General features: G+C 32.4%; 1 long non-coding RNA gene across 1 annotated transcript; it reads left to right on the top strand.

Moving 5' to 3' along the window:
- The first annotated feature begins 6,087 nt into the window (after positions 1 to 6,087).
- On the top strand, positions 6,088 to 13,476 carry LOC114268841 (uncharacterized). Its single transcript, XR_003631414.2, has 5 exons — positions 6,088 to 6,293; positions 8,879 to 9,016; positions 9,194 to 9,288; positions 9,961 to 10,070; positions 13,205 to 13,476. It is a non-coding gene; the product is annotated as an uncharacterized LOC114268841 (long non-coding RNA).
- The last annotated feature ends 4,162 nt before the right edge of the window (positions 13,477 to 17,638 follow it).

The following is a 17,638-nucleotide window of genomic DNA, read 5'->3' as shown; positions in this document are numbered from 1 at the left end:
GTACTTTTGGCTGCAGGTCATCGGACGCTCGAGCGTCCACTTTCACGCTCGAGCGGGGACCTTCATCTGTAGAACTTCTGGAAGTATGCATTCGACGCTCGAGCGGCGCTTTTCACGCTCGAGCGTGAGTCTGTGTCTGACGCTTGAGCAGGGCGTTCCACGCTCGAGCGGACTGTATGATATATCAGTCCGAGAAAAGCCATTTTTGGATCACTTTGCGACCTTCTCTCTCTCTCTCTCTCTCTCTCTCTCTCTCTCTCTCTCTCTAGCTTTTCAAAACTTCATTTGAGAGCTCATCTCTCTAGAATACACCTCTCTTCGAAATCATCTAGTTTTGATGATCTTCTACCATAGTCCCTTTGTAAAAAGTGTGGAGCTTGGTGTGGGCTACATTCTGATCCGAAAATCTTTAGGTTTGGAGCACCTTCGAATTTCTTCATCTTCTCCATTGAGCTCCGAAATTTGAGGTAGGGGTAACCTACTCTATTCTATGAGTTGTAATATAAATTTTGGTCATTTTGATTAGATGGTGTTGCCTAGTCATTTTGAGAAAGTTAGGGTTTGATTTGAGGTTATAAAAGGGGGGTTTTCAAATGTTAAAATCTATGTGTGTATGGGACATTGAAAAATGAAATTGTTGTTGTTAAATCGATGAAATTGAGCCTTTGGGCTAATATTGAGAAAAGGGGAAAAAATGCCCTAATTATGTTGAATAATTAATTTGGGGAAATGTGAAATTGAAGTGAAACTCATGAAATTGAAAATTTGTGGGAGTAAATGGTGTAGTTGGATAATTTAATCACTCACTTATGAAAATGTCGATATTTTATCTGTTGATAAATTTATTATCTGTTTAGAGATAACTGCTTTGGGCTATCTGTGGAGGATAGTCTTGATTGTTGTAGACATTGTATGATGATTAGGGAAAACTGAAACTAATCACATTGATTACATCATTGAATATGACGGTTGGAATAATACAGCAAATGTGTGTATTGATTGATCATTGTATATGATAAGTGTTAAAATACATTGTATATGTATATTGTTTGGGAGGAGATAAGGGATGTACTCCATGGTTTGAGAGGAGATAGGAATGGACTCTCAAACCTGTTTAGGAGGAGATAAGGAATGGACTCCACTGATACAGCAAATCTGTATATCACTTGAAGTGTTGAAGTGTGGAAGTGTGGAAGTGTTTTAATATGAGTTATATTCTCATGTGAATTGTGAAGTATGTGTTATAGTCTCATTGCATTGTTTGGCCAGGTTCTGAGCCATAGTTATGAATCAAAACTGTATAAGTGAAGGAAACTGAAATGAAAAATGGATGTACTTGATATTGAATTGAAACGCGTTGTAAGTTGGTTTATAAGTGTCAACCATATATCAAATGCTATTGTTTTAGTTATTTCTCATACTTAGTTTAGCATATCTCTACTAGACATTGACTCACCCTATATGGGATATCATTTTTAGGTTCAGGTGATATGTCACCTCCAAGGACATAGCTTGAGAGGCTTAGAGGTTGAAGATCCCTTTTTGTTATTTACCTTTTTGTGTATTACATGTAAATTCAAGCCGAAGGCTTAACGTATATGAGTTAGTACTCTATTTTTTTGTAACCAAGTGTTGGCTTGGAAAGTTATAAGCCTTTAGGGCATTTACTTTTGTTGTCAACATGTAATACTTTTGTGATAAATACTCTGATAAATAGATGTACACTTTATTCTCTTGAATATATTGTCAATTTCTTGTATCATGAATGTATGAATTATAGGTTTATTTTGAGGGCGTTACAACCTATGACTCCTACAACATCATCTGGGGATATATCCACACTTGATATAGATTCCACAATGGAGTTGTCTGATATATTGCCATTTCTGTCTACTTTTTCCACTTGTAAAGCCCCACACTAATCTTCATGGCAATTGCTGACATTTTCAAGTCTATTGGGACTTTCATGATTGACATTTTCAATTCTCTAGTTCGGTCTGAATTTTTTTTGGGTTGGTCCAGAGAAATTCTTTAGTTTGGATTGAATTTTCTCTGGATTGGTCCAGAGAAATTCTTTGGTTAGAATTTCTTTGGATTTTTTAGAGAAATTTTAAAAATTTCTCCGACCTTCCCCTAACATTTCCACTCTCCAGAGCAATTAAGGCCTTCCCTCTCTCCAGAGAAATTCCCCTTTCTATCACTACAAGAAAATACAGATTTCGCGACTAAAATAAATTTTTTCGTCGCTAAAAGTAGTACAAATGGCGACTAAAATGGATTTAGTCGCCAAAATTGGTGACTTTTGCCGACTAAAAGAGTTTAGTCGCCGAATACAAGGCTTTTAGCGACTAAAAGGCAGTTTAGTCGCCCAATGTGGGGGTTTTAGCGACTAAAGGTTGTTTAGTAGCCAAAAGTGACAGTTTTTGGCGACTAAAATAATTTAGTAGCCAAAAGTGATGGTTTTGGCGACTAAAAAACAGATTAATCGACGATTGTTGGTGTTTTGCCAACTAAAAACAGTTTAGTCGCTGAAAGTGAAGCTTTTTAGCTACAAAAAAAAATTAATAGCTAAAAACAGTCCATTGCCGACTAAAATTCAGTTTAGTAGCCAAAAGGGGACGTTTTTGGCGACTAAAAACAGGTTTAGTCGCCAAAACTACTTATTTTTAGGCGAAACTTAATTTTTTTGCTACTAAATTATAATTAGTAGCCGAAAATGATAGAATTGGCGACTAAAAATTTAATTTAGTCGCCAAAAGTGACCTAAATTTTTTTTTAGTAAATAATTTATTTTTTACATAAAGTATATTGAATTAAAAAAATTATATTTATATATATTATTTTGTATTAATAACGGTTAATATACTATATAAATAATATATATTGCATATATATTAATGTGATGATGTTGTGGCATAGTGGAAGGAGTGTTAGGCAAAAGGTTTGGAATGTAGTGGTGGGATGTTCGAGGTTCGAAACTTGCGAGTAACACAGGTTCAAATTTTTTTTTTTAAATATGCTTTTGGCGACTAAAACAGGTGGTCGCCAAAAGCTTTATTATTGGCGACGAAAAAAATAGTCGGCAAATGTATAAATTAAAAAAAAAATCCACTATTGGCGACTAAAGTTTTAGTCGCCAAATGTATAATTTAAAAAATATAAATGAGCTTTGGCGACGAAAATTTTAGTCGCTATAGAGTTTGTTTTTGGCAACTATAAGTGGGTTAGTCGCCCATACCTTCCGCGACAGTTTTCCAGCGACAAACATGGCAACTAAAAAATTTAGTCGGGAAAACCTAAAATCCGACTTTTGGCGACTAAAAAATCACTTTTGGCAACTAAAAATTTAGTCGCCAAATGTGTATTTTCTTGTAGTGTATCTACACAATAATCATGGTTTTAATTTAATTTATCTATGATTTTTAATTTAATTTAATTCTTATCTTCTTTATTATTATTTAAGTAAGTTATGATAATAGTCAGAAATGTGATAGACATGTAAGTTTTATTGATTTAAAGTATGATGGTATGAGATATTTTCAAATTAGATTTGTTTAGATAGACTTTAAAGAATTTTAAAATTTAAAATTGAATATTAAGAGGCAAAAGAAAGATTTTAATTGAATAAATCAAAATCATATTTATTAATTTTATCTGTTTGTATGTTTGATTTTTAATTTAATTTTTTTTTGGGTTATGTTATAATATAATATATAAGATATAGATTGGTACTCACAATTCTCATGAAAAATATTATCTGATTTTTTGAGGGAGAGAAAAGGAAGACAGATTTTAATATTTTCTTTTAGAAATCAATGACAGAAATTAGAATGGAGAGATTATTAAATATTTTTGTTATCTTTCCATTTGAAATTCATAAATTAAGGGATAACTATTATTTCCAAAATAATTAAATAGGTATGGAAGAAATTGAAAAGGGTGTGTATGGGAGAAGTCATTAAATGTTGAGAAATTTCTTTTTTTTTTTAAATCAAAAAATTAAGATTGAAATATTGAATCTCCGATAAGACTTGTGAGTTAAAAATCCTTTTTTCCTTATATAATATATAGATAGATATAGATATAGATACATATATAGATAGATTTGATTTAAGGGCATAATTGTTTTTATAGCAATACCTAAGGGTGTACACAATATGATTCGAACGGTTTGAGAATAACTCATATCATAATTAACATCAAATTTAATCAATTGTTCTTAAAAAAAAAGAATAAATTTACCCAGAAAAATAAGTCTATATTCAATTTTTATATAGTAAAGTCTCACTTTGAAAATTTTGATAGATTTTTAAATAAAATTTTGAATAATATATGTTTTTGAATAACTAGTGTCTTCATGATAGTAGGAGAGTTATTATGGCACAAGCATCAAGAATTAAATTCATTGATTATGAAAAAATATTCTAACAATTTTTTTTTAAATTAATCGATAGAATATACCAGTACATAACTAGAAGTCTAGCTCAGTTGATTGAATCCCTAACTCTTGTGCAGCCTAAAAATAAATAAAAATAAAACACATGAGGCTCTATCATAGACTTGTAGGGCAATAATCGCTCTACAATAAACTTTCGATTTTTTTAAAAATTGAGTTTTTTTTTTATCTTCCATATTTATATTTATTTTTTTATTTTTAGTGAATATTTTTAAAATTTTAAGTAATTTTTTTACTTTTTTAGATGCATCTTATTTAAATATATCTAAAAAGTAAATATTTGTAAAAAAAATATTTTAAAAAATCAATAAATACACAAAAATACAAAAATGTACTAAATTTTCTTCTTTCTTTTTTTTTTTTGCATTTTTGGTATTTAGTGAATTTTTTAAAGATTCTATTCACACATATTATATTTTTTTTAAATGTAATTATATTAGGTGTATCTAAAAATTAAAAAAATTACTGAAAATATTTTAAAAATTCAATAAAAGCAAAAAATACAAAAAATAAAAACTTTAATTTTTTTAAAAAATGAATCCTGAAAAGTAAACAACTTTTGCATGTTATCCCATATGTAATACTATACATTTGAGCCAGGACTCACATTAGTTTAATTCTTTTGAATTACTAACAGCTAAGATTATATTTGTGAATTTAATGAGATTGACATTTTTAAAACTGTCAGTTTTTATATTATTTGTATTTTATATCGTATTCCAGGCTTGAATTGGCTTACGATTATGATAATAGATTTGAAAAAAATCCTATATTTATAATGTATGAGATAAGTTCTTGGAAGCTCACCAAAAATATTGATTTTGCTAGAAAAGTCGCTGGAAAAGATAAACTGTACCGGAAAAGATGAATTCCTTTAAAAATAGAACGGAGAGGCCAGAGATTTGTTGACAACCAAAATAGATTCAAGAAGAGATGGAGAGAATGGTGATTGGGTGAAAGATCACACTACAACAATTTACACGGTTGGTGACCATGACTAAACTTTTTTAATCGCCAAAAGTTGTAGAATAGGCAACTAAAAATTATATTGGTCGCCATTGAATATGGTTTTTAGTTACTAATTTTTTTTAGTAGCTGTATCTTCATTATTGGCAATTAAAAAAAATATTAGTCACTAAATATGAACAATAGGCGACTAAAAATTATTTTAGTCGGCATTAGATCATGTTTTAGGCTACTAAAATTTTTGTTAATTGTGGTACACCAGTTTTTGGCTACTAAAATAAACTTAGTTGCCAAAACTTAGCATAATGTTTGCTATTAAACTTTGGTGACCAAAGTTTTGGTCAGCAAATATTCATTTCGGTGACTAAAAATTTTTTAGTCGCTGTAAGGTAATTTTTGCCCACTAAAACTATTTAGTCACTAAATAAAAAACATAAATTTTACTTTTATCTTTGGTGACGAAAAATTTAGTCGTTGAATATTTCTTTTCGGTGACCAAAATACCTTTAGTAGCCAAAATAGTTACTTTTGGCGACTAAAATATTAGTCGTTGTTTGTTAAATGTTGGCTACTATATAAATTAGTTGGTATAATTTAACCTTTGACGACAAACAACAAGTTTGGTCGCCAAAGGTATATAAAATTTTAGTGGGAACATTAAAAGATTGGAGCCAGTTCTTCTTAGCATTTTTGAAAACAAGGTTCTTTTTCTCTTTCTCTTTCTCTCTCCCTCTCTCTCTCACACACACACACACACAGACACACACAGAACCAGTCACCACCAAACCTCACCTCACTTCAGTCGTTTACCACCTTTGCTTACCGTAAGACGCACATCGCCACCACACCGCCATCGCCGCAATACGAACAGGTTCTCTCTCTCTCTCTCTCTTTCCCTTCCTTTATTTCCCCATTTCTCACTCTTACTCTAGGGTTGATATTATTTATTTAGTTTAATTTCCTGTTTAGCTTGTTTTTGGTTTAATTTCTTCAAATTGCAGTAAATTTGGAGTTGCATTGGTAGATTGCCCAGCTAATTTTGTAGTTCTCTTTGTTTTTGTTAAGGGAAAAATTTGGGTTCAGTGAGGCATTTGAGTTTATCAAGGAAAAATTTGGGGTCCCTACGGTTGTGTATCCTGCTTTGGTGGGTTTAGGAGCTGGGTTGATAGCTGTCAAGTATCCTGGAATACTCTACTGAGTTTTGCTAATGTTGATAAAATTCTTCATATTGGAAAGAGGGCTTTGGTCATTAGTGCTGATTCATGGTTATTAGTGGTGATCAAGGTTTTGAAAAGCGGTTGTGGTCGCCGTAACGGTGGCAGTGACGTGGTTGCGGTTGCGGGGTGTAAAGGCCGTAGTGTAACGTTTGCAGTAACCGGAATCGTGAATTTTTTTATTTTTTGCACAGTTTGAAAAAAACTTACCGATACGCATATTTTTTTTCTATGATCATATTTATTGGGTTAAAAATAAATATTGATCAATTTTTATAAATTTTTAAGTATTTCTTATTTTTAAATCACTATAAACTGAGTTTTTTACATTTTATTTTAATAATTAATGACTTTATATTTTACAAAAAATCAATCACTAACTATTATATATAAGATAAATAATGACAAAAGTAAAAGAATAAATAAGAGCCTAAATATATATATATATATATATAAATATATATACATATTTTAACCCAACCAAATAGATAATAACTACACTTATTATTATTATTATTATTTTCAAACAATATATAGATAGACACACACAAACAAAATGGTTTAGTGATAGCAGCTGAATAGAATAGCATACATCTTATAGTTTCAACAAATCAATAATATGTTCTTCATCTTCCCTCTTCTCTCTCTCTATCTCTTGCTCCTCTATTTTCTCTCTTTATCTTCCCTCTTCTCTCTCTTTCTATCTCTTGCTCCTCTATTTTCTCTCTTTATCTTCCCTCTTCTCTCTCTTTCTATCTCTTGCTCCTCTATTTTCTCTCTTTATCTTCCCTCTTCTCTCTATCTCTCTTCTCCCATTTTCAGCTTTTTTTTATATTTTTTTTAAAGAAACAGTTTGGAACCGTTACGTAACGGTGCGTAACAGGCCGTTACGGCTGTTACGGCACCGTTACGACCGCTACAGCAGCTGCTACGGCCGACGTACCTGTGAATCTCAATCACACTGCAAAAGCGGCCGTAACGGGTGGCGGTAACCGCCAAAACCGTTACGTAACGGCGTTACGTAACGGTTGCGGCCGCTTTTTAAAACCTTGGTGGTGATAAATGTGAAGTTTAGAGTCAACCTGTTGAGATTTTGAAGTTTAATTCGAATGGTTCTTGGAAGCTGATGATAATTGTGTTTTGTTTAAATTAATTATTACAACTGTTTCTGTTACTATAAGGAAATATTGTTAATTGAAGAAATTAAGATTTAAATGATTTGTTGGATGACTCTCATATTCTTAATTTTGACTTTAAGGGTTAACTGCTTTTATTTATTCATTTATTTTTATTTTTTATAGTAGTGTGTCACTACTAGGTGAATCTTAATATCAAATTTATATATGAGAGAAAGTATAAAATGAGGTGTTTGAGAGCATTGAGGTGTTTAACAGTAAGAATTTTTTACGAACCAATGCTCTCAAACAATGGTTGATAAGCCCCAAGCCATCAAATGATCTCTGTTTCTTTCTTATTAACATGTCTAGTGCTTAGATGGAGTATAAATATAGTGTGAAAGTTGTGGCTGAATAAATCTGTGCCAAATAATTTTAGTGTTATTTCTTTCTTGAGTATGTGCATATGTGAAGCTTCAATCCAAAATATAGTTTTAGATGCTTTTCTTATGCCTTCTCATGCGCAATTCTAGGCAAGTGATTTCCTTGTTTCAAGTAAGAGTCATGCAGTCAAAGAGGAAAGAGAGTTAGATGATCTTGTGTACTTTAGTGATGTCTATGCAGATACAGCATCTTTACTTGAATAGGTAATTGCCTGCTTTGTCAAATACTGTTTAGGTAGATAAACTATAAACATGATTTCGGTTATTATAGATAATCCATTCTATAAGAGATGCAACCTGGGCCATTAAATCAATTTGGTTTAAGATTTATTAGTGGCATTATCAGTAAATCCAAAGCTCTTAGGTTTGAGCGGATGTTGTTTCGTGCTACAAAATGCAACATGCTTTTCAATCAGGCACCAACTGATGAACAAATCTTGGATCCTGTATCAACTAAAGTAGTCATTCTCTTATTTATATTATTATCTTTTGGTCTTTTGGGATAAATTTTCTTTCTATGTATTTTCTTACTATAGCTTATAATCTGAAAACCTTGAATATATTCTACTTCTTAATAGTATGCTTTCTTCACTAGAGTGCTATGTTGGTGTACTTCTATTGCTTTGAAGACTGTGGCCTGAATTTCTGAATTCAGCTAATTTTGCTTGTATATTGCATGTGTAGGTTGAGAAAATTGTTTTTGTAGTTTTCTTCTCGAGGGAGTAAGCAAAGACAAAAATATTGAAAATTTGTGAAGCATTTGGTGGAATTTGCTATTCTGTATCCGAAGATATAATGAAACAAAGGCAACTAACTCAAGAAGTATGCTGTTAAATTGACTGGCTGCATTTTCCTACATGCTTGCAGTGTTCATTTTATTTTTGACTGATGTTTGTGTAGCACATTATGTAGTTTAGTTTTTTTACGACAAGCAAAATATGTATGGGCCTTTTTGTCTTTATGGGATACATGTATTTATATATTTCTCATCTGTTTCAGATTTTGTGTATGATACACTGAACATGCTGAATTTTGATGTTACAAAAAAATGTCTTGTCAGAGAGGGTTAGTGTCTAATAATTGCCAAAACTCAGGTACTTTGGTCTCTTCTTATGTCATTCTTGTTTTGGGCAAAATATCTGCAGTTGCTTCCATTATTTATTACATTATTATCAAAAAAGAAAAGGTTTTATTATGTGTAGATTCATGAAATACTGCAACGGGCTACAATTGATAGCAATTCATAAGTAGGTATAATATTTCACACAATGGATGTTGTGGAACCACCTCCAACATACTTCAGAACCAACCACTTTACAAATGCATTTCAGGAAATTGTTAATGCATATGGGTAAACTAAAATATGTGGTTTTTTTTTTTTTTTTTTTGCGTGGACATATTTCTTTTTGTTCTTATAATGATTGTTGATCTTACAATACAAGTATCATTTTTCTTAAAAATATCTGACGAAAAAAATTTCTTATTTTGTCCATACTCCGGTTACATCACAGTAACCTTAAACAAGAATGAACCTCTTTGTGAATAAGCCAAGCCATTATGTGTTTTACGATGGGTCTCATCAGTTCTGATCCTTACCATGATTTAGAATTCATATTTGCAACTGACTACATTAATGGTGTAATTGGTGATTTGATTTTAATAGACTTACTCACCTCGATGGTCAAAGATAATTTGTTCGGAACGAGAAGATTTCTTAGTTTCTTGGAAGGTTTTGGAGGCACTAATCTAGTTTTCTTTCCTTGTAGATTGGTTTGGTTTTGAAGAAGTTGTTTGAAGATGGTATCGTGAAGCGTGAGGATTTGTTTATTACTTTCAAACTCTAGTTTGAATCAATCTTTATTACCTCCAAACTTTGGTTTGACTTTATACTCTTCATAATACTTGTCCTTTTGATATTTGTTGTGTAATTAGTTTTAATTGCTTTGTCTTTCCTTCTTTCATTTTTATTTTTTGTAGCCAATTGTGCTTGGAAATTTATACAAAGTAATTGATGCTTCTAATTGGATGCATTTTAAAATGATCTTTGTTTATTTGGAGCTTGTCTAGTATATATATATAGGACCTGTAGGGACATACGAGATTTAATTAGAGTATGTAGGGATGTCACAGCCAGCTTCCCCATGACAAATCGGACTTGTGACAACAAGCGGAATGTAATTAGCATGTGTACGCTGGGAGTTAGCGCCGAAAATGCCTTAAACTTAACCTAAAAAAGGCGTTAAGGGGGTGAAAATGTGAGACAGCCCCCGAACCACTGTACGGATGTCACAGCCACCTTCCCTGTGACAAATACGACCTATGACAATAAACGGAATGTAATTATCACGTGTATGTAGGGAGTTAGAGCCGAAAACGCCTTAAACTTAACTGAAAAAAAGGCGTTAAGGGGGCAAAATTGCAAAACTGCCCCCAAACCACCGTTCAAGTGTCACGGCTAGCTTCTCCATGACAAATAGGACCTGTGACAATATACAGAATGCAATTAGCACGCGTAGGTTGGGAATTAGAGCCGAAAATGCCTTAAACTTAATCGAAAAACGACGTTAAGGGGGCGAAAATGCGAAACAGCCGTTGAACCATTGTACGGATGTCATGGCCACCTTTTCCATGAAAAATAGGACCTGTGACAACAGACAAAATGTAATTAGCACATGTACATTGGGAGTTAGAGCCGAAAACGCCTTAAACTTAACCGAAAAAGGGCGTTAAGGGGGTGAAACTGCGAAATAGCCCCTGAATCACCGTTCAGATGTCACAGCCACCTTCCCCATGACAAATAGGACCTATGACAATAGACAAAATGTAGTTAGCACGTGTAGGTTGGGAGTTAGAGCTAAAAACGCCTTAAACTTAACTGAAAAAAGGGGTTAAGAAGGCGAAACTGCGAAACAGCCCCCGAACCACCGTTCAGATGTCACAGCCACCTTTCCTGTGACAACAAATTGAATGTAATTAGCATGTGTATGTTGGGAGTTAGAGTTGAAAACGCTTTAAACTTAACTGAAAAAGGTCGTTAAGAGGGCGAAACTATGAAATAGCCCTCGAACCACCGTTCGGATGTCACGGCCACCTTTCCTGTGACAAATAGGACTTATGAAAATAGACGGAATGTAATTAACACGTGTATGTTGGGAGTTAGAGCTGAAAACGCCTTAAGTTTTACCGAAAAAGGGCGTTAAGGGGGACGAAACTGAGAAACAGCCCCCGAATCACCGCACGGATGTCACGACCACCTTTCCCGTGACAAATTGGACCTATGACAATAGACGAAATATAATTAGCAGGTGTAGGTTGGGAGTTAGAGCCGAAAATGCCTTAAACTTAATTGAAAAAAGGCGTTAAGGGAGCGAAACTGTGAAACAGCCCCCGAACCATCGTTTGGATGTCACGATCACCTTCTCTGTGACAAATAGGAGCTGTGACAAGAGACAGAATGTAATTAGCACGTGTATGTTGGAAGTTAGAGCCGAAAATGCCTTAAACTTAACCGAAAAATGGCTTTAAAGGGGCAAAATTGAGAAATAACCCCCGAACCACTATACGGATGTCACAGACACCTTTCCCATGACAAATAGGACCTGTAACAAGAGACGGAATGTAATTAGCACGTGTAGGTTGGGAGTTAAAGCTGAAAACGCCTTAAACTTAATCGAAAAAGGGCGATAAGGGGGTGAAACTGCGAAACTGTGAAACAGCCCTTGAACCACCATTCAGATGTCACGGCCACTTTCCTTGTGACAAATAGGACCTGTAACAACAGACATAATGTAATTAGCACGAGTAGGTTGGGAGTTAGAGCCGAAAACGCATTAAACTTAATCGAAAAAGGGCGTTAAAGGTGCGAAAAAGCAAAACTGCCCCATAACCACTATATGGATGTCACGGCCAGCTTCCCTATGACAATAGACAATATGTAATTAGCATTCGTAGGTTGAGAGTTAGAGCCGAAAACGCATTAAACTTAACCGAAAAAGAGCGTTAAGGGGGGCGAAAATGGGAAACAGCCCCCAAACCATCGTACGAATGTCACAGCCACCTATCTTGTAACAAATAGGACCTGTGATAACACACATAATATAATTAGCAGGTGTAGGTTGGGAGTTAGAGCCAAAAACGCATTAAACTTAACTGAAAAAAGGCGTTAATGGGGCGAAGATGAAGGAGAGCGCCATGGTGGTCTCGATTTATGCCCTAAACCTCACTGAATTAGTTTTAATTCCTTCGTAAACAACCAAATCAGACCTTCAAGATGGGTTGTTGTTTTGGATTCTTATAGATGGATTGTTTCTTTAGATTCTTATAATGTCAAAATAGTTTGTTATTGTTTTGGATTTGGATTCTTACAACAAAGGATTTGTTTTTTTTTTTTTCCTTGCCTTCAAACTGTTTGATAAAATGTCTCTTAGGCTTCTCAAACTTCTAAGCCACAAGCCTAACTTATTGACAATGTAATTTGTGCTCAAACATGTACTGAATCAAGCCCACAACAACTCCAAATCTTAATCTGTTGAAGCCACTACTTGCCTATTCAAATCTTAATCTGTTAAATCCAAAATCATTCATAGTGTTTTCAATTAGCTACTTCACTAATTTTCTCTCATTTAGTCTTGTTATATGAGTTATAATAAATATTGTGCTATTCATCTTAAATTAACTGTAATAGCTAATTGATAAACTCGCTTTGTTGTTGTATAACTGATATTGTGTGTTATATCCTTACAAATCGTTATTTGCCTATTTTAGTTGAAATCTTTGAAATAACAATCTGTTAAGCTAAAAGGAATCTTTGATTGATTTTTCTTTATTTAGTCTTGCTATATCAATTGATATATTCGTTGCGTTATTTATCTAAATTTAACTGAGTTAGTTATCTAACTTTTCCTTCTCCATAAGCTAAATTACTCTGTTAAATAAATTGAACCATATTCTGTTTAAACAAAAATCAAGCTCTGCATCTTTAATTACTTACCTCATTGGTTTTTGTTACAGATTAATGATGTAGGCATGGATACAGTGATGTTTTTGGGTCAGATCGATGATGTTTGCATGGGCGCAATTTACATTATATTTTTTGTTTATGGAAAACATGTACACCTAATATGTTTTGTTTAGTATGATTTTTTTTAATTTGAATTTTAATTGTTGGTTTGGATAGTATATGTATTTGTTGGATTATACTATATTTATGGATTCTTATTTTCTTTGATGTGTATGGTTAATAGTTAAGTTTTGTATATGGTTGAAAATTGAATGCTACAAGTTGTGAAGAAATATTTTTATTGAATGGTTGAGAATTGAATAAATGAATGAATGGATGAATAATTTTGTATATGCACAGGTTCCAGGTGGTGCAAAAAATATTATAGAACAAATTAAAAAAACTAAATGAAACCTTTGGACGACTAAACAAATATCACAGGTTGGTTTTTGGCTACTAAAATTTTAGTCGCCAATTGTAAAAAAGTGAAACTTTTGACTACTAAACTTTTAGTAGCCAATTGTAAAAAAGAAACTTTTGGCTATTAAATTTTTAGTTGCCAATTCTCAAAAAGTGAAACTTTTAGCTACCAAATAGTCAGTCGCCAAACATACATGCTCAATTGGCTTGGCTACTAAACAATTTAGTCGCTAAAAGTAAAAAATATGTATATATAATTATTTTTAAAAAATATATGGCAACTAAAGTTTTAGTCGCCGATTGTCTTCTCGACGAACTATTAGTGACCAATTTGGCAACCAAATATATTAGTCACCAAAAGTAATTGGCAATCAAAATAAGACTTTTGGCGACTAAAATTTTACTCACCAAAAGTAAAATTTCTTGTAGTGTCAAAACAAACAAAAGAAAGAGAGAGAGAGAATGGCAAAGCATTTCATGGAATCCCCTCATGAATTATCTCGACCAATCATTCTCTTTAGCCAACAAACTAATAATTCCCACCATCCCAAAATAAGGGTTAGGTGTGATCCAAGAGGACTTCCAGCCACAATGGTGCCAAGTCCAAAGAGACTCCCCAAGTCCTGCCACCTTGACTTTGGGTATAGGCTATTGAATGAAGAATGAAATAGTTAATCCTCGAGTTCTCCATCTTTGAATGAATTAATCCTCGAGTTCTCCATCTTTGAGAGAGGGTTTATTTTCGGACACGCCACATCATGGTTCTAACGTGTCAATCTCATATCATAATAGTTCAAACTTTACAAGTGTTCTAGGACTCTTAATTTGAAGCCAAGTACTGAGATCTCTAAGTTTATGGCTCTAAACTGTTTGGAGTCCGGTTGCAAAGGATGTCTAAGTTCATAACTTTGAACCGTTTCGACTCCAAGTATTTGCCCCGAAAATATCGTGATTTGAACTCCTTGTACTCTTCCCACCATCGATATATGGGTAGGATATTTGAATATCATACTTTAGATTTTTACTTTTTATATATAATTTAGTCAATTAATCTAAATTTTTTCTTGATTCTCATTTTAATATCCCACTCACCTTTTGAGATTCAATAACTTCTGTACGAGGGATGCTTTTTTCACATAGTTTATTGGTGTAAATTCTAATTTTTTTTACCTAATCATGAATTTATGTATTTTGTTAAATTGTTAATCAAATCCAAAGATCATATTCTCAAACAAACATAGCCTTAGAAGGCTCGTGCAACGCTTTACACTTGGCAACCAATAAAGAGGTTGAGTACCAAACCGTCGACGACTTTTTCATCTGGAGACAACCACTTCTAGGGAGGGTAACACATGTTCATGCAACAAAGTCCATGAGGCATCTGTGAATGGCAGATGAGAATAAGAGAGGGAGATGGTGACTTGTTTGTTTGTTTGATGCTGGCTTCTGAGGTGGAGAATGAACAGTTCCGACAACAAAAAAATAATGACATTTTAAGGGTTTATTACACTTTCTATCACTAAATTATTATTAAATTGTCTATTTAATTTTTAGACTATCAAGCAAATCTATTAAATTCTTAAAATATTTAATTTGAACCTATTTAATCGCTGAAAGGATTATAGAAATAAAATATAAGTCCATAAACATTACAAATAAGTAAAAGACTCTATCTAGTTAAAATTTTATTTAAAAAAAACCTTAAATTTTTATACCCTCTTTGAAAACTAAGGGTAATTTCTTCTAGCAAACTTTCTTTATAAAAGTAAAAGTGATTATCTATAGCATTTTCTTACTTATCTTGTATAATAGCTATTTGTTTGCCTTTATCTAATATTATATATCAGATTTCGTTTATAAAAATTTAAAATTTTTCTGAAATAAAATCTTAACTTGGTAAAATCTTTTACTGATTTATAATATTTATAGGCATACATGTTATTAGGCAAAATTCAATTTTCCCCCTTATGGTTAAGAGATGGAGCAGTTTACCTGTTTATAGTTTAAATATAGGCAAGATCTCTCCTATATTTTTAGACTAAAATACAACACTAAACTGTTAGGGTTAAAAATAAAGACATTTGTACTATTCTTTGTATTCTTTCCCATATTATTTTTAAATTTTAAAAAAGAAGTAGATTTATAAATTTTAAACCTAATAAAAAATAAAACTTTTCTGACCTACCAAAAAATTAATTTTTAATAAGTTTTAAACCTAATTTATAAGATTTATTATCTTTTAAGAATCTTATTTAATCTAATTTTAAATTTAATGACATAGTAAATGTATATATGCATGTCTATATACATTTATATATAACACTATATTAAGTATATATATACATATATATGCACTGGGCAAGATCATCGCTTGATCTGTCGCTGGAGATTTCGTCGCATGCTTCACTCCACCGAAGACCAAGACTTTGATAAATTTTAGTGATTCTTACTAGTTCAAAATTCAATCTTGTAAGCCCGCGACTCATCCAAAACTCGCACGTAGCCCACCTTGGCTAGGCCTGGGCCCGAGTCCAGCCCGAGACCCTAGGCTTGGGCCGGGACTTAGGCCATCTATTTTGAAACCCGGCCTAACAGGCCTAAATTTTTTTCCTATATATATATATATATAATATATAATTATTCATTTTATTTCATTTTTTCCGAGAAAGACTGTCACACCTTATAATTAAATAAGAAAATGATATAATTTCATATTTTTTGAGTCATAATTACAAACATAATATAACCAAATATCTCATTAATCATAACTAAAATAATATCATAACTTAAGAAGAAAATTAGTCATAATTAAAGTAGAAAATGACATAACTTGATACTTAGTCATACACTACAAGAAATTACACTTTTGCCAACTAAAAATTTGGTCGGCAAAAGTCCATTTTTAGTCGACAAAAGTTATTCGCAACCAATTTTTTTGGTCGCCACTTTGGTCACCAATTGAGGGTCGGCAAAAATAATTGGTGACCAAAACTTTTGTTAGTCAGGAAAAAGTTAGATTTGCCGACTAAATTTTTGGTCGCTAAATATATCATTACCGCGACTAATTCATTTAGTCGCTAAAACACTTTGGTCGCGAAAAGTGATATTTTTCCGACCAAATATGTTTGTCGTCAAAAGCAAAAAATCGGCGACCAACTATTTTCGTCGCCAAAAGTTGAGGAATTGCCAACTAATAATTTAGTCGCCAAAAGGTAAGGAATTGCCTACCAATGATTTTGGTCTCAAAAGTGTAGAATTTGTCGACCAATTATTTAGTCGCCAAAACTTTTCTCAACCGAACTTTACAATCATTCCATTCAAAACATTAATTGAGACAAGTTTTAAACATCCATCCATTGAAAACCAGTAAGTAATTGAACAAAAATTAAAGGAAAAATCATTAAAGGAATCCAAAAAAAATTCTAAAACAGGAAGGAATATATATGGTTTTGAAGCATCAGCCTTGTGCTTGATCGTTTTTGGAAGTCACCTACAAATAAAATAAGAAAAGTTAGAATCTAGAAAAACATCCAAAATGAAGTATTCTCATAAAAAAAAAATTAACCATATGGCAAAAAATTTATATGATTACATTACAAACATTTGATGATGACTATGTTAGACAATCTTCACTGTATTTAAATAGTTTAAATTCTGTTGTGTACTAAACAACAACCAGAATATAAAGAAATAAAAGAAATGAGAGAATTTGTTTGATTATAAAAATCAAACTAGAAATAAAAATAAATAAATAAAAACAGATTTTATTTTGTTACAAAAACAAAATTAAAATCTGATTTAAATAAATATTAATAGCACCTAAAATAAATTAAATAACTTACTTTATTAATTCTTGAATAATAATCTGATCAGGTCTAGTGTTTGACACTGTGTCCTTAAGACAGAGTCGTCATCTCATCGGTACTTTCAGAATTTGGACGTCTATCTCCTAGGATAAAATGATCTACCACAAACAATAGCAGCACTACAAATTGTTTGTCTTACGAACGCACTAAGTGTTTACA

This window comes from Camellia sinensis, chromosome 5, assembly GCF_055761805.1.
Source record: "Camellia sinensis isolate YWXY chromosome 5, ASM5576180v1, whole genome shotgun sequence".
Lineage (NCBI taxonomy): Eukaryota > Viridiplantae > Streptophyta > Magnoliopsida > Ericales > Theaceae > Camellia > Camellia sinensis.
This window is presented reverse-complemented; position numbering and strand designations above follow the sequence as displayed.